The sequence below is a fragment of the Lolium perenne genome, chromosome 1 (assembly GCF_019359855.2).
Source record: "Lolium perenne isolate Kyuss_39 chromosome 1, Kyuss_2.0, whole genome shotgun sequence".
NCBI lineage: Eukaryota > Viridiplantae > Streptophyta > Magnoliopsida > Poales > Poaceae > Lolium > Lolium perenne.
In genome coordinates this window covers 271693263-271711880 of record NC_067244.2, presented here as the reverse complement: position 1 = coordinate 271711880, position 18618 = coordinate 271693263, and the positions used below count along the sequence as shown (strand labels likewise).

Sequence of the window (18618 nt, the reverse complement as noted above, 5' to 3'; positions counted from 1 at the left end):
CCATCTGGTCCGAGGACGACCAGTCCTCGACGGACGGGGAGAGCGACCTCCGCTTCCTCGCCGTTGGGGCAACGGAGGAGGAGAGCGACGACGACAGCTTCTCCTGCGACTTCACCTCTTCCGGGGAGGAGGAGGAGCAGGAAGAGGAGGAGGAGGACGATGACGAGAGCTCCTCCGACGAGCCGCCGGCCAAGCGGTTCTGCCCTTGGCCGGGCAATCTTAGCGACTTCGACAGCGACGAGGACGCCGCTGACGAAGAGGATGAAGACAACGAGGACCCGGTCGGCGGCCATTGGATCGACGACGAGCCCGCCGGGAGCAGCGCCGACAGCGGCGACGACGGCGACGACGAGGGCAGTGATGGCCCGTAGATAGGACCTCTAGAATAGGGCCAGTAGTAGTAGATGGGGCAATGTATCCCCTAGTACTTCCTTTTGAGAGCAATCAGCTCTTTTATGTAAGAAATCTAATCAATGAAGAACTTTCCCCAATTTGATCTTGCCGATTTCCTTTGAGTTTAATTTAGCCGATTCCTCCTTCTACTGACCTTGCCGATTCGCCCCCTTTGCCAATGCGTAATGAGCCGATAGTACCACACCGGTTCTTTGAATTTCACCCTTCCCTTCCTCAACTGATGCAGGATCTTTTCAGGAAAGCCTTTGAACTTTCTAACCAAACCCAATAATCCTCTTCAGTACTCATCATCGTGAAGAAGGTTGCAATGAAGGATCAGCCGATAGTATCCCCAATCGGCTCTTTAAACAGAGCAAAAGAGAGCATCCACCAGGCCTGCTGCCCCCCGAGCCTTACTCGAGGCGAGAATGTTAGAGAGAATGCGCCAAAGCCGATCCCTTTTCTTCCTCCGTTAGCCGATAATCTTTCGTCCTAAAGATTAGAAATCCTTGACAACGGGGTTCAGGAACCCGGATCGGCTCGAAGTGGCTGAAGAAGTTTCCATTGTTTTACTCACTCGAGGCAACAGAAGGTACCACCGTTGGCCTGGATCCGGTGGAGACTCGATAGACATTGCATAATTTCTGCTAAAGTCGATGGTTGTGCATCGGCTGTCTTTCAATTCTAACGTCGATGCCCTTGCATCGGCTGTAAATTTTTTTGTTTTTTTTTTTTTTACTGGCCGATTTTCTCCCATCAGCCCCCAGTATTCATTGCACACATGTACCCCTGCATCTGTTCCAGTATTCAGGTGCCCCCCGAGCCGAATCTGTTAAAGAATGGCGGATATCGGCTCTGTAACTCGCACGTCGGCTCCTGATAGGGTCAAAGGTGAACACAAGCAGAACATGTGGTGAGGATAATTTTGGCCGATTGCTGGGATCGGCCTCCATAATGATTAGAGCGCTGACTGAAGGTTCTGTAATGTCCCTTCATAGACCTTTGGGGCCGATCACAAGGATCAGCCTCGCCAAGTTACACGTCGCTTTGCTTTGACTACATGGTCAGGCCGGTGGATAAAACCAGCTTAACCCTTCCTTTTGTCACATCGATGCGTTCGCAGTCGTCTAAGTTGATGCCTGAGAGGGGTTCTTGGCCCGCTGCTTCCCATGCGTTCATGCCAGCCGTTGAAACTTCAACTGAATCATCGGCCTGGACGACTTCTACCTCATCTCCATCCCACTGTATTATGCATTGGTGCATCGTGGAGGGAATACAGCAGTTGGCGTGGATCCAATCTCTTCCCAACAGCACAGCATAACTGCTCGTGCTATCGACGATGAAGAACGTTGTAGGGATAGTTTTCCTTCCTACAGTCAGATCCACGTTCAGAACTCCCTGTGCCTCAGACGCTTGGCCGTTGAAATCGCTCAATGTTACATTGGTCTTGATTAAATCCGAGCTAGAGCATCCCAGCCGACGTAACATAGAATACGGCATGATGTTAACTGCCGCTCCGGTGTCTACCAGCATCTTGTTCACAGGCCTCCCATCGATATATCCTCGCAAATACAGGGCCTTCAGATGCCTGTAGCTCTTATCTTGTGGCTTCTCAAAGATAACCGGCCGTGGGCCGCAGTCAAGTTGTGCCACGGATGTCTCATCTAACCCTGGAGCACTGAACTCTGAAGGGAGGATGAACACCATGTTCGTGCCAGCCGATGTCTCATCATCGGCTCTCCTTTGTTTGGGGCGCCACTCCATTCTCCGTGGACGACCCTCTTCATTCAGGGCTCGCTGAACCTTTGCAGCCAGATCAGGCCGTGCCTTCCTCAACGTATGCAAGTATAACCTTTCGGCTTCCTCCAGGCCGCGCAACCGCTGAACCCTGCGTTTCTGCGAACGGCTGAGTCCGTCAGGGCACCACCTTGGACGGTGGTACCTGTCTTCTTCTTCTTCTAGTCCCTCGTCTTCTGAATCCTCAAGATCTGCCCAACGAGGTGACTCAGCGCGTTTGCTTGGTGGTGGGAGAGGCCCTAAGCGCTCAAACACAGACACGTTGGCTGCCTCCTTCTTCTTCTTGTTGCATTCTGGGCAATTGCCGATTGTGGGCAATCGGCTCATTCCTGAATCCCAGCAGTGTCTGAAGAAAGGGCAATCCCAGTGTCTGGCGTTGTCTTCTTGCTCCCTTGGCCTGTCCGTGGCACGGCGCTCGTGCTCCTCCTCATCGCGATCCTGCCGACGATGTCTTCTGGCTTCTCTAGCCAGACGATCTCCTTCATCATCATAGTTGGACCGTCGGCGTTGGTCATACTGACTCACATATTTGTTGAGGAGGTAATCAGAGAGAGGTCGCTGATATCTTATGTTCTTCACTTCTCCCTCTGTGACGTAGCGCTTGCCATCATGATGGAGCCGATCGCGTGGAGCGGCCTCTTCTGTGTCCTTGCTATGAGAGCAGCTGCCCTCATCTCCATCTTTGCCAGAGTGGTTCCCAGGCCCTACCATGTTGACGCTGAACGTGGGACCTGGCTGGCAGCCCTCGGGGTAGATGACTTCTACCATATTAACGGCGGGGAAGGGCTGGGTGTCTACCTTCATGGCGTATTGGTTGAAAATTAAACGCCCCTTCTCTATCGCCGCTTGGATGTGCTGACGCCACACCCTGCAGTCGTTGGTGGCATGGGAAAGCGAGTTGTGGAATTTGCAGTACGGCTTTCCGTTTAGCTCTTGCGCCGTAGGGAACTTGAGACCTTCAGGAATCGTCAACTGTTTCTCCTTAAGCGAGGTCGAAGATTTGTTCAGTCTTGGTCACGTCAAAATCAAATCCCCAGGCGGCCCTGGTGGTTTTACCCATTTGCAGGATACGGGAGTTCCTCCCCGAGTCCACTCAGCCACCGCTATTTCTTGGTCTCCCGCAGGCACTTCACCTTCCTCTGTATCGACCATGACTACTGCACGCTTGAACTTGTCTTGGTACAGGTCTGGGTGGCGCTGTTCATATGCTGATAGTTTCTGAACCATGTGCGCCGGCGAGGGATAATCTGCTTGGGAGGCCATGTCGGTGAGCTGTGTTGCAAGGCCAGCCATCGCCCGATTGTTGCTTCCTTTTCAGCTTATACGAACCGAATAACATCGGTTCCTAAGATTCCTGAAGCGCTGGATGTACTCTGTCACCGTTTCTCCGCGCTTCTGACGTAGTTGTGCTAGATCGGCAATGCTAGACTCGGAAGCTTCTGAATGGTATTGCGTATGGAACTGTTCTTCCAATTGCTTCCAAGACTGGATGGAGTTTGCCGGCAAAGAGGTATACCATCCAAAAGCCGATCCTGTGAGGGACTGTGAAAAGAGCCTCACGCGTAGCTGATCCGACACCGGCCGGTCCTAGTTGCGCCAAATATCGGCCGATGTGCTCGATGGAGCTGGAGCCATCCGATCCACTGAATTTGGAGAAGTCAGGGAGCCGATATTTAGGTGGCAGCGGGATCATCTCGTACTCGTCGGGGTACGGCTTGGAATAGCCGATTGCCCTCCTTTTCGGCATAATGCCGAACTGGTCTCTCAGTATGGTACTGATCTGATCCACCGTACTGGCTGCAGGAGATGTATTCTGAAGATTCGCCGGGGTGGCGTACTTAGCCAGCCATGTTTGCTTTTCCAGCTCTGAGCCAACTGCAGGAGCTGGGCTCGGGAGTTTCGTCGGGGTGGCGTACTTAGTTAGCCACGTCTGCTTCTCAAGCTCGTTGCCGACGTTCCTCCTGTTTGCGCCGAGTCCCCGACGTTGTGGCCTGGTTTGAGAGTGGCCAGTTGCCACAATCTGGCACATACGTGCATGCATATCCTTGAGGGATCTCCTTGGGCGCCTCAGCCAAGAACTGGTAGTCACTAGGGTCACCACCGATCTTGTAAACGACGAATGCCGGTGTAGCCGGCACTTCAGCTGGTGCTGCCAACGCGTATGGCAGCGGTGGACGGGACTGGAGTGGCAACTCTCCTTGGTGCGTCCCGAGAGCTGGTCCTGACGGCGAGTACTGGTGGCTCATGATCTCCTGGATCACGCGCAGAGCGAGACGCTCCAACACGTTGACCAAGTTTTCAGAGTGGCGGTGTAGCGAGTGAGCCACCAAGTAGTTGATCTCCTGCCGAAGGGCCCTGGTGCGTTCCTCCGACGGAGCAGAGAGATCTATCCCATCGAGTGCACCTTGTGGTGAGAACCCCTTCCATCTGATGCCATGGGTACGGGTTCTCTGAAAAGAGCCGATGAGGTCGGCTTCGAGGGTGGCCTTGATCTCGTCATGTTTCTTCTTGAGCTCAGCAGGCAGCTCCTCGTAGGTGACTGGCGTGCCGTCCGCCGCCATCTCAGATGTAGATGGCGATGTGGTTGATGTAGATGATTGTCCCACCGGGCGTGCCAGAATGTGTTGATCGCCAAAACCCACCGGCGGGCAGCGGCCTGTCAACACGGTAGAGCCGGGAAGAGCCTAGAGCTGCGGCTGGCTGAGACCCCTCCGAGCGACGGCCCGCAATGCTCTTCTGGTCACACGCGGCGATGCGAAGTGCAAGGGCGTGCCACCTGACCTATACCTGGTCAGGAAGGTGATGGGGATGCCTCGCTTAGTTCCTGCATGGCATACACGTAAACATTAAATCAGAGCCTCGATCGGCTCTCAGGCTATCCTGTGAATCGGCTCAAAGAGCCGATCCACCCATGATCCGTACGGGGTGCACGAATACCTGGTGATCCTGCTTGATCAAGATAAAGCTAATGAGATCTACGACGATTTAGGGTTTTCACCGCATAATCGGATCATCCTACTCCAGGTTGGGCCTCGCGGCCACGCACGGTGCTCGTAAGCCGATCCTAAACAAGGCCACACAACCAACGTGACGTTGATCATCGGAACATCCTGTTTAGGACTTGCGAACGCCACCCTACGTGCCGCTGGATCCTCCCCCCCTTCGTAAGGCCTAACTATTGCAGATATTAAACTAATCCTTGCGGAGCAAGGAGCAATCGTAACGGATCAGATCTACTAGATGATGAACAAGCAGGGTGCCGCCCCCACGCCTGAGATAGGCGTGAGGGCGGCTAGACATGCGAGGGTTGCACTACGTAAGCATGTTTATACGAAGAGCTATGCTAACCCTAACACATCTATGATAACTACGTTGCCCGCCATCAAAGACGCTTCAGTACGGGCAACGCATGAACAACGTGGGGCTTGTGCTGCCTAGATCGCAAGATGCGATCTAGGCAGCATGTCGCTTACCTGATTGAAACCCTCGAGACGAAGGAGTTGGCGATGCGCCGAGATTGGTTTGTTTTTGGGGTGAACGTTGTGTTGTTGTTTATTCCATAAACCCTAGATACATATTTATAGTCCAGCGGACTTTCTAATTCGGACGTGCACCTAACCGTGCACGAGTAAAACTCTAACTTTTAATCTAAAGATACGATCCACTAAATTACAGATACAATGGGCAATTCAGCCCAACTTCGTGCATAAGGCCAATTCTTGTTTTTCCTTCCATGTATATCTTCAAGTCTTTCTCAATCGTGGCCCACCTCCGACTCGGTCAAATTCTGGTGATAACACCTGGCTGGCGCCAGCTTGCCAGATGTGTGTTCGCTAGCTGCAGCTGCGTGCAGGTCGCCGAGGGTGGAGATGAGTTGTCCAGTCGATGAAGGGCGGAGGCGCAACTGTTTGCACGCTAGCTGACACTGCCATTTTTATACGGACGGACACACGTGTGGGATCACGATCGATCCATCTTCAGGACGACGTGATGGCACGAAGCGTTTCCATCCTTACAGCATCATGACAGCGTCAACAAAACGAACAACACCGCCAACAGTAATTTGCTTCCTACCTCTTCCCATCCAAGAACTATACAACTAGTTCGCCGGCGGCAGAAATAATTTTAGTAACATTATTTTTAGCAGCATATATATTTCATAATGCTAAGAAATATTATTTTTCAATTTTTTTTACTGCAAACATTCTCTCCAAAAAGAATTACTTTCCCACCACCTAATTAGTGTTTACCCAAAAAATCAAACCTCCCGCTAAACGCCCGAATATTTTTGTTCCCACCAAAAAAAGTAGCCTATTTAACCTTCCCGGTAAAGGCACCTGACAACTACTCCCGATTAGTACTCTAGCGAAATCACAGCATCATCACGGTGGCGATTGGATCTGAGTTCTCGTCTTCGTCGGTGCTCACGGCGTCAACACACCACCGCCGATCGGGAGTACAATCTCTCAGGTTATTTTCTTCCAATCCCCTCCCATCGTCATCAGGCTCCTCCACATCGCCCACTCACATGAACCACGCGTTTCAGCGCCGCCGCTACCGCCTGCCACCAGCGCAACCATTGCCGCGCTGCCCCACGTCGCCGCTATGCCATGTATTGTCGGGATGTCCGCCGCCCTGCCCTCTAGTGTCGTTGCCGCGCTGCCCCACGCCGCCACCCCGCCCTCAAATGCATCTGGGAATGTTGACGCGCTGCCACTGCCCTCGACTCCGTCAACAACCTGGCGCCAGGGGCGGAGGCAGGGGCGAGCAGGAGCGAGACCAATCGATCGAAACTGCAGTAACTACTGGTATGTGCGCTAACAGCTGGAGATTAGCACTAATAGTTAGCCCATGATCAATTGATTTAGATTAAAGCCCTGTAGCCCATCTCTCCATCCATAGGGCCTTAGTTTTCCTGGAATTAGCAGATGGATCGTGCCTTCTTGGGTTTCTTGAACCGTGCCTCTCCATGAATTAGAAGGGCATCACTGTCACATTGTAATATTTTGCTAATGATCTATATTTTGAGATTATACTAGAAAAATCGGTTGTACTGTGTGCGTGATTACATTAGAAAAATCTAGTCTCACAAGTAAATCGAGTCTGACTAGTTGTAGATTGATGAATGCTTGTACTGAATCCTTTTCTGATTGGTGAATCATTGTATTAGATGCTCAACATGGATTCTAACTTTAATCCTTTTCTGATTGGACATTGTACTCCCAATGATTTTACTGAATCTAGTCTCAACATGTGGTTTATTCTCATCCGAACTGAAATAATAATGTTCATCTGAACTGAAGCATGTTCAGTATTCATCTAATATATGTTTTTGTCATTAGAAGTTCAGCATATCTTCACACATAAAAGGTCATTGGTGTTCGTACAGTACACATGCTTCTACTTCAAAGCATGTTCATCATTTTTGTTTTTGATGATTGGTAATTGAATTTGTGATGATTCTAACTGAAAAGGTGTGCTTAATGCATGTTCTGGATTAAATCGTGCTTCTGAACATTTTGTACATTGTGAGTTTGTGATCTTTTATAATTCCAACATGACACTATCCAGTTGCTTGTGCTTTCCTTCACAAATGGCAATTCAATGTGTGATAATAACTATGTAATGACAGGCTTCTCTTGTTTATAAGATGCTTTCAAATTCTTATATAATGGTAGACCTGCTATCCAAATACTTTGTAAAATCTGCATGTGCATGCAATCATACTATGGAACTCTGAATAGTTTTCTCATCTATTTGACTAAAGCAATGTTAGGATGCCTTAAGTAACCTGATAATTTTGTCCTATGGTTAGGCCATAGATGCAAACGGAATCCTGCCAGTAGGTGATTCATGCTTTGGACTTGTGCCTTTTCTATATGTAATGCTACCTCTTCAAGGTAGTTTGGCTTGAACAGAACTAGTTAGTAAGAGAGCCACGCGTAGGTGCTAAGATAAGGTTTCTGGAAAATATTTAACAGTTATGTGCATTACTCTGAATCTGAGGTGTTATGTTCTCTTTGTGGTACCTCTGGTGGAAACAAAATGTGATCCATTCAGCTTGTCTATATTTTGTTGGACATGCATACTATCATAGTCATTCTTGCATCCTTTTATTCAAAAAACTCAACTGCCTGCATATTAAGCAAGAGAAATAATACAAGACATTCTAAAAGATTGTTTCCAAGATATTGAAGTGCTAAAGTATGCATGCTTTATGTTTTGTGTTTTTTTTTTCTGAATATGACTCAATTTCTGATCGTACCTACTCAAGGGCACAAGGATGAGTTCACGGTGGATGCTGCTGGTACACAACATATTTACTTCTTGATCAAATATATGAATGGTGCACATCAAATATGGTTTGTTAATGCTATGTCCCTTTATTGTTTTTGTGCGCAGTAAGAAATGGCTCTGTTGTCTTAACAAGGATGGAAAGTATAACATAATACATAAACAAGGGTGAACAACCCAGATCTGGTAAATTGTTTATCTCACTTAAGCTATCCATAGCATTTGCTATAATGCATAAAATCCTTGTATGGGTTAAATTGCTAAATCTTCAATATTGCTAAATCTTGTATAGGTACTCAAGGACAATCTGACACTCCAGTATCTGCTAATGACATGTGTGCGCTGGATGTTGTGATAATAAATTGCTACCACATTTTTCTGCATGTTGTGATAAATATTTTGCGCCACGGAACAAACTTTGTTGAAATAGAGTATCGCCACAAAAAATTCAAATTGTGGCGGTAGCTTCTTGCTACAAACATTTTGGATGCTGCAATAAGTATGTAGCGCCACAACAGTGCATAATGTTGAAATAGAGTATCTCCACAAAAAGTTCACATTGTCGCAGTAACTTCTTGCTACAAGTATTTTCCCTGTTGCGATAAGTATTTGGTGCCACGAAACTGGATTTTATTGAAATAGAGTATCGCCACGAAATGTTAAAATTGTCGCAACACCTTACCGCCACAATTTTTTACAGTTGACATACCTATTTATCGCGACGAGTGGAATGATTGTCGCCATAAGTTAATAACACGAGGGTAGCGATCCGTGGCAAATGGCTAATGCTACAAACTAGTAGATGTTGCCATAGGTTATCACCACGGCTCGGTATTGCCACAAAAGAGAGTGCGCCACGAAACGTAGGTCGTTGGTATAGGTTATTGCCACAAATGTATATCACCACAAACTGGCAAATGCCACAACATGGTTGCATGTTGCGACAAGCTATCTCCACAAACCAAATTGTGGAGATAAGTGAGTGCTGCCACGGGAAAACATGTGGCAACTTCCCACATAGTTGTTGCAATAGATCACTTTGTTGCCACAATCGTGTTTTCGTTGCAAAAGCCTATTACCATACATGTAATTGTAACGCTTGCCAACGAACGTCATTTCGTGGCAATAGGTGCGTATTGCCACAAAACGGCATCTATCGCGACAATTATTTTTGTTGCAATAGACTCGATTCCTTGTAGTGCCTTCCCTGCGGGCTTACCCCTTCCCGGCACCCCGGTAGCATACCTCCTTTTGAGCGTATCTCCGGCGCCATGACAGAAGACCCTCAGTAGTCGTCCGACTGCAAGTTAATGCAGTGTATTGCCTCCTTCAGAGCGCAACCCGGTGTCAGAGGTCATCGTGACCCTCCTAGAGAGTTGTGAAGGTGGCTTATGCCAATTTCAACAGACGTCAGACTAAGCCCGTACCCACTTTGGATAATGTGGTTGCGCTGTGTAATTGTTCCGGGCGAATACAAAGAACCATGTGTCGTTTTTCTCAAAACCCCAAGTCACACCCACACTTTCCTCTTTCCAACCATCTTTGTCAAGATCCTTTCCTTTCATAAACCATACGCTTGGGTAAGGTTGCCTCACCCAAGGTTTTCATAAACATTTACAACAAGGTAAACCTTGAGGGGTTCCCAACCTAAAGTTTCATGAGTTGACTAATACAACACTATGGCCGAGATGAGGGTCATCACACCATTGAGGGTATGAAAAAGAGGTATTGGAGTGGATCATACTTGCTTGGGCTAAGCATGTATTATGACAACATAAGATGAAACTATACTTTCAGATTTGTGGTGCTATCTAACCCAATCAACAGATAGGGATGAGAATTGACCAAAACCAACACCATTTAGGGAATTAGGCATACTCATCACAATTTGAGAATACACCAAGGTCATGGTATTGATACTTCTACACTAGAAGGTGGTGTAGTATGAATCTTGTCCCGAGGTGGAACATGATCAAGCTAAATATAGAAAACAAGTTGGGTAGCAATGGACATGATACCATACACCCAACCAATTACCAAGACCTTGACAAGATAAAACTACTAGAGGTACCATGCTTGCATCCAAGCATAGATGACAACAACATGGAGATCATCACACATAGAACCATGATGCTATTGATAGCACAAGATGACATCCAAAGAGACATCATATCAGAGATCAAAAGATGGCTTGCCTTGGCTTATTTGTCCCTGGACTTCTTCAACTCCATCAAATAAGAATTCCCACAGTACAAATAAAATCCTTGTCCGATTCCACTTCTTCTTCTTCTCCTCCGAAATTGTTCGCATCTATCGCCGGAAAATATAAAAGGAACACAATCAATCACATTGCTCCAAACATAACAAGCATGCAACATTCAACAATCAATAGCTAACCACTTTACTAAGGGCTAACATACAAAAGACTTATAGATACTACAAAGCAACTAAAAGAAAACCCCATTTATTTACCTAGTAAAGGTATGAGAGTGCCACGACTTAGCAATTGCCTCTCTAGGTATTTCCATGGCACAACTAAGTATCCCCTGGTAGATAACATCATAAAGAGGACAAGAGCATTAGTTTGACATCAAAAACATTCACAAAACATTTTCAAACATTTTTGGAAAAGTAGAAAACAGTTTTCCTAACTTAGTTTGCTCACATAACACAACATCCAAAATAGGAAGCAAACCACATTCCACATCATTTGAAAACTTAAGCAAAACAATAGGGCTAAAGTTGAGTTGCAGAGGTTTTGTTTTGCAAGCATAAAACAAAGGTTGCCCAGTTCTAAATAAAAGAGTTGGTCAAGGTTTTTAAATAAACCCAACAAGTTTTGGTCCAACAATGCATGTCACACATATACCTTACTAACAGTAACGAAAATGCATGAACAGAGACTAACACTATTTTTCCTAGATGGCCAGTACTAATACAAGACTAACCCAATTGGATTCACTCAAAAATATTAAACCTACAAATTTAGGAATTTGTTTGAATCTGACTGTATAGAAAACAAGATCTGTAAGCCATAAATCGTAGAAAAATCCTAAAAATATGGGACCACTGGCATTTGAAAGGTATTTAAACAGAGAGGCATACACAATTGGATTTGGGTTAAAATTATTTCTGAAACTCTAACAAATGGATTGACAAGATTACTGCATGTCTATACCATTTGCTTTACCTCTAGAGTTACAGAACAGATAAAGGTTTGAAACTTGTTTGAGATGATTAAGAAAACATTCCGTAGTCCTACAGAACTGGAATCACTCAATTAGGTTCAAAAATGGATTTTTGGTGATTTAAAAGCTAACAGCCATGCCTGCAGAACACACAGAACAAGTTTAATTCACCACAAATCGTACACGGCTCATAAAAATATGAGGTCAGCTGCATTGGAGAGGTATTGAAAAGCTGGTTCTTACCCAATTTGTTTCATTCAAAAATTCGTTTCCAAGCTCCTGGTTTAATTTGACAAAGCCAGATCTGTTGTCGGGGGGAAGACCCCGGATAGGGCAATGGACGCGGAGCAGCCGGCTGGCCACTGGCCGGCTCGCGGCAAAGGCCGGCTGAGGAGCAGCCGGCTGGCGCCGTGGCCGGCTGGTCCGGAAGCCGGCTGGCTCTAGGTCCTAGTCGGCCTGGCTACGGCCACCAATGCTGTAGCTGGGCCGGCTTCTACAAGCCATATCCGACTGGGGTTTGTACCTCAGACCGACTCGAGGCTGGCGAGTCTTGCACTGGAAGGAACCGGGTTGGTGGTCCGGGTTCCTAAAGTCCACGCTGACTCCATCTTCCGTAAAGCGCGGGGCACTGTGGAGCAATAGTGCCACGCGCCGGACAGGCCGTCAGGGCTTACGACGATCCGTACTGGCTACAGTGGCTGACGGAGACAGGGACACCTCCTCTCCATACCGCTGACCGTGGCAGCCGGATGGGACAGGCCACGATGCCTCAACCACTCCTGACGTCACCGCCTCGGGAAGGAGCGGAAGCCGGAGCCGGCCAAGCCGGCCAGTAAACTATAGGGTCTTATATGTAAAGTGCCGGTGCCTATATAAGCCGCACTACCCCCTCTCGTGCAGGGGATCGATCATTTTACTACTTTCACCCACCTACAGAGCTGCCCTGTGAGAGAGACCATCATCTCCCTTAGCCTCTCAGGAGCAGCCGAACACAGCTCTAGGAGCACCATTGTATTGTGTGATCATCATATACACTCATAGCAGGAGTAGAGGTTTTACCTCCATTGGAGGGCCTCGAACCTGGGTACGTCGCCGTGTCGCTCGTGCCCATACCCGCATCCGGATACCGCCGTGAGATCCCTCAGGAACCACTTCGATTAGCCACCCTATGGCATATGCCGTGACGATACCACGACATTTGGCGCCCACCGTGGGGCCCTCAGCATCCTCGGCCGGTGTCTTCATCCGGACGGGCCTCACCATCATCACCGGCGAGCGAGTCGCTTCAGGCTTGATCTGGAGATTCGGCTCCCTCAACTGCGTCAGCGACAACGCTGGCTGCTTCGCTGACCGGCCCTTCCCAGCCGGCGGCAGCGTCATCTCCTTCGGCGGCTTCGACGTCTACGTCGCCACCGTCGCACCGCCGCGCTACCCGCGGCAGGTGCTGCGCTGCGCTAGCCCTCCTCCGCGAGCCGGCAGCAGCGCTTCCGCTAGCCCCGCCGTCGTGCAAGTCATGATGGCTGGCGACGAGCTCCCCACCAAGAACCCGCGCATGCGTGGCCCCAACTTGGAGCGCAACATCGACCCCAACGCCTCCGGCTCGGGCCCGAAAGCCCCACCACCACCGTCCCGGCTGGATGCAGTCCGGGCAAAACTGAGCACCCCGCTCACGGCTGGTGCAGACCCCACCGCCATCGAGGCGGTCTTGGAGGCGCACCGCCAGCTCCTCCTCAAGCAAACCGAAGAACTGGCTGCTGCTAAGCGCCAGATGGAGATCACCCAGCGCGAGTACAACCGCGCCCACGGCCTCACTCCAGGCGGCGACGAGCCAAGCCGAGCCGGCCATATCCGCCGCAGGGGCCGCGACCTTGGCGCTGAGATCGCCCGCGACGGCGCTCCTTCGCCGGCTCCGTCCGCGGAGCTCCCCGTCTACAACACCCCCGACAAGAACGTGCACGCGGCAGAAGCCGCCGCGGAAGAGCTGAACCGCCTCGAGGGCGAAGAGTTACGCCGCCAGACCAAGCGGGTGACTGAGCTGCTCAACGCAGCCAACAGGCAGATCGCCGACCCCAGGTATGTCAATGCCCCCAGAGCTTCTCACGCTCGTGGAGCTGCAGGCAACGACAGGGAAGGCGCCAGGGACACGGCCGAGTCCGCCTCCCCAACACCAAGCCGGCGCCATGACTCCCGGGCCACGCACAGCTCGGGCCGGCCAAGCCACCAGCCGAGCGGCAGCAGCCGCAGCCGGCCCCCTCCAAGCCGGAACCAGGAGCAAGACTCCGGGCCCCGCCGTCATCACCGGCCGGCTCCAGAAGCAAGCGGCGCGCGCCAGCCGGCACACTCCCGGCTGGGCCCGCGCATCGAGCCCACCGACGCCCGGGACCGCCTCGACCGGCTGGTTCCATCCCGCATCGCGGAAGAAGAGGGGCCAGCCGGCCCAAAGTGCTTCGGGCCGCGGATCCTCAACGAGCCCATGGTCGACGGCTTCCAGCTCCCGCGCGACACCCCCAAGTACGACGGCACCGCCAAGCCGGAAGACTGGCTGCTGGACTACTCCACGGCAGTCGGCATCGCCAAGGGCAACAAGCGCTGGGCTGTGCGCTACTCCCCCCTCATGCTACTCGGCTCCGCCCGCACGTGGCTCAACAACCTGCCAGCCGGCAGCATAAACGGCTGGCTGGACTTCGAAGCCGCCTTCATCAGCAACTTCACCGGCACTTATCGCCGGCCGGGTCGCCCTCAACAGCTTGAGATGTGCAAGCAGGGCCCGGACGAGACGGATCGCGCGTACCTGACGCGCTGGTGCGAGATGCGCAACTCTTGCGAGGGCGTGCACGAGATGCAAGCCATCAGCTTCTTCATGGGCGGCTGCCGGCCCAACACCATGCTGTGGCACAAGTTGCGCCGCAGTGACCCCAAGTCGATGGCCGCCTTGATGGCCATCGCCGACAAGTACGCGCTAGCTGAGGAAGCCGGCAAGGCACCGGCTGACGTTTCGCCGGCCCCCACCAGAAGGGACAACAACAAGCCGGCTGAGGGCGCCTCGCACGGCAGCCGGCGGGACAACTACCGCGGCAAGCGTCACAGCGACCAGCCGGACCGCCGGTACGGCTCCACCCACGTAGCCGCCGTGACAGACAACGCGGCAGGCGGCAGCCGCCGCCAGAAGCAAGACCGGCAGTGGAAGCCGAAGTACACCTTTGAGCAAATGCTCGACTCGCCGTGCAAGTACCACAGCGGCAAGAACCCCTCCAACCACACCACCCGCGACTGCCACTTCATGAAGCGGCTGACAAGCGGTGAACCTCTACCGCCTCCCCCCCCCCCGCCCCCACCAGCCGGCGGGCCGGGTGGCCAAGCCGGCGCAGAGAACGCCAACCTCGAGCACCACGAGGCTAACCAAGTGCACCATGGCGGCCGATATCTGGCCGAAGATGCCACCTACATCATCTTCACCTCCGAGCCCGAGGATAGGACGAGCCAAGAGCGCCGTTCCCTCGAGGTCAACGCGGTCATACCGCCGGTCCCCCAGTACCTAAACTGGTCAGAGCAGGCCATCACTTTTGATCGCCGCGACACACCGGCTGTCCTGCCGAAGCCGGGCAGCTACGCCATGGTCCTCGACCCCACCATCGGCACAACCCGGCGCAGCGTGCGTTTTTCGCGCGTCCTCATCGACGGCGGCAGCAGCATCAACATCCTCTACCGCGACACCGCCCGCAAGCTGGGCATCCAGGAGGCCGAGTTGCGCCCCACCCCTACCGTTTTCCATGGCATCGTGCCAGGCCATTGCTGCCAGCCGATCGGCCGGATCACGCTGGAGGTGATGTTCGGGAAGCCGGACCACTTCCGCATAGAGAGAATTGAGTTCGAGGTGGTGGACCTCGTGAGTCCCTACCACGCGCTCCTGGGCAGGCCGGCCCTGACCAAGTTCATGGCGGTGCCCCACTATGGGTACCTGAAGATGAAGCTGCCTGGCCCCAAGGGGGTCATCACCATAGCCGGCGACTATCGTCGCTCCATGGACTGCGCCACGCAGAGCTCCAAGATGGCCCAGACGTTGGTCATCGCCACCGAGAAGCAGCTCATCCACGACGCCGTCGCCCTCGCCAAAGCCGCGCAGACAGACATGCCGGCTGCGGGCAACCCGGCTGGGACGACTCACTTCCAGCCGGCCGACAACACCAAGAAGATCCTGCTGGACCCGGCGCAGCCGGACAAGTTCGTCACCATCGGTGCCGGCTTGAACAAGAAATAGGAAAGCGAGCTCACCAGCTTCCTCCGTGAGAATCGGGACATCTTCGCATGGACTCCAAGAGACATGCCGGGTGTGCCGAGGGAGTTGGCTGAGCACCACCTCCACGTCCGGCCTGAGGCCAAGCCGGTGAAGCAGCCTCTCAGGCGCTTCGCCGAAGAACGAAGGAAGGCCATCGGTGAAGAAATCGCCCGGCTCCTAGCTGCCGGCTTCATCATGGAAGTGCTGCACCCGGACTGGTTGGCGAACCCGGTCCTGGTTTTGAAGAAGAACGGCTCCTGGCGCATGTGTATCGACTACACCAGCCTGAACAAGGCATGCCCGAAGGATCCCTTCCCCCTGCCGTGCATAGATCAAGTCATAGACTCGACTGCCGGCTGTGAACTGTTGTCTTTCCTAGATGCCTATTCAGGCTACCACCAGATTCCTTTGAATCCGGATGATCAAATAAAGACTTCGTTCATTACCCCATATGGGGCTTACTGCTACACGACTATGCCGTTCGGCTTGAAAAATGCAGGCGCCACCTACCAAAGGTGCATGCAAAAATGCTTGCAGGATCAAATCGGCAGAAACGTTCATGCATATGTGGATGATGTCGTTGTAAAGACCAAGGAGACGACTACCCTCCTTGATGACCTGAGAGAAACCTTCACCAATCTGAGAAGATTCCGGATGAAGCTCAACCCGGCCAAGTGCACATTCGGCGTGCCGTCTGGCCAGCTCCTTGGCTACCTCGTCTCTCAGCGAGGGATCGAAGCCAACCCGGACAAGATCAGTGCCCTGGAGAAGATGGAACTGCCGCAGTGCCTCAAGGACGTCCAGAAGTTTGCTGGCTGCCTGGCTTCCTTGAGCCGCTTCGTCAGCCGGCTGGGAGAGAAGGCACTGCCCCTGTATCAATTGATGAAGAAGGCGGACAAGTTCGTCTGGTCACCACAGGCAGATGAGGCCTTCCGTGACTTGAAGCGCGTGCTCTCAACCGCGCCAATCCTCGCAGCGCCGGCTTCAATGGAGCCGATGCTGTTGTACATCGCAGCCACCAACCGAGTGGTTAGCGTCGTCCTGGTGGTGGAGCGCAAAGAAGCCGAAACGAGAGCGGCTGGTCCAGCGCCCAGTCTATTACCTCAGCGAAGTGCTCTCCCAGTCGAAGCAAAACTACCCCCACTACCAGAAGGTCACCTACGGCGTGTACATGGCGGCCAAGAAGCTCAAGCACTACTTCCAAGAGCACCCCATCAGGGTGGTTGCCACAGCGCCTTTGGCGGAAATCATCGGCAGCAAGGATGCCAACGGCCGGGTTGCCAAGTGGGCCCTGGAGCTAGCCGCCCACACCATCCTCTACGAGCCACGCACAGCCATCAAGTCGCAGATCCTCGCGGACTTCTTCGTCGGCCCAGGCTGAAATGCAGTACCTGCCGCTTTGTGCCGGATTCCACACCTTTGGAAGATGCACTTCGACGGCTCGAAGATGCGCAATGGCTTGGGAGCCGGCATCGTCATCACCTCTCCCAAGGGAGACCGGCTGGACTACGTCCTGCAGATCCACTTCGCCGCATCCAACAATGTGGCGGAGTATGAAGCGCTCATTCATGGGCTGAAGCTGGCCAAGGAGATTGGCGTGCGTCGCATACTCTGCTTCGGCGACTCCGACTTGGTCATACAGCAAGCATCGCGGCGGGACGCGAAGGACGCCAACATGGCCTCGTACCGCTTCCATGTCCAGCAGTTATCCGGCTTCTTCGACGGCTGCGAATTCCACCACGTGCCACGAGCAAACAACGAGGCGGCTGATGCCTTGTCCAAGATTGGCTCAACCCGGCAAGCTATTCCGCCGGGTGTCGCCTTGGCAGTTCTCAAGAAGCCGTCCATCATACCGTCACCGGACTCGGATTCAATATTCGTGCCGGCTGACCCGGGGGCTGCTCAGCCGAACCCGGGGGCTTCATCGCCCAAGTCGGGGGCTAACAAGCCAAACCCGCCGGCTAGCATGCCGAACCCGGGGACTTCTCAGTCCAACCCGGGGGCTTCATCGCTAAACTCGGGGGCTAGCAAGCCGAACCCGCCGGCTAGCAAGCCGAACCCGGCGACCATGCAGTCGAACCCGGAAGCTCCCACGCAGGAGGCCCTGTTGGTTAGCGTATTCGAGATAAGATGCGTACCTTCATGGGCACAAGAATTCCTCTCCTACCTCACCGACGGTGTGCTGCCTGATGATAGAGTCCGGGCCGAGGCAGATTGAGAGAAGGGCCAAGGCCTATACCATCATCAACCACCAGCTGTACAAACGCAGCGTAAGTGGGGTGTTCCAGCGGTGCGTCGAGCCGGCTGAAGGGATTGAACTCCTACGGGAAATCCATCAAGGAGAGTGCGGACATCACGCCTCATCCAGAGCCATAGTGGCCAAAGCCTTCCGGCACGGCTTTTACTGGCCGACTGCGCTCAGAGACGCAGAAGAGTTGGTGAAGAAGTGCAACGGCTGTCAGCGCTTCGCAAAGCAGAGACACCAGCCGGCTTCCGCCTTGAAAACCATCCCCATCACATGGCCATTTGCCGTATGGGGCTTGGATATGGTAGGCCCATTCAGAACAGCGCGAGGCGGCATGACACATCTCTTGGTGATGATTGACAAATTCACCAAGTGGATCGAAGCCAAGCCAATCAAGAAACTGGACGGGTCCACAGCCGTCACAT

General features: G+C 52.4%; 1 long non-coding RNA gene across 1 annotated transcript in view; it reads right to left on the bottom strand.

Annotated features, from left to right (window-relative positions):
• The window catches only part of LOC127327950 (uncharacterized), a 30337-nt gene that overhangs the window by 4159 nt on the left and 7560 nt on the right, over window positions 1-18618 (bottom strand). Inside the window, exon 3 of the long non-coding RNA XR_007868865.2 lies at window positions 10680-10794. This is a non-coding gene — a long non-coding RNA (uncharacterized lncRNA). The remainder of the gene's footprint in view (window positions 1-10679; window positions 10795-18618) is intronic.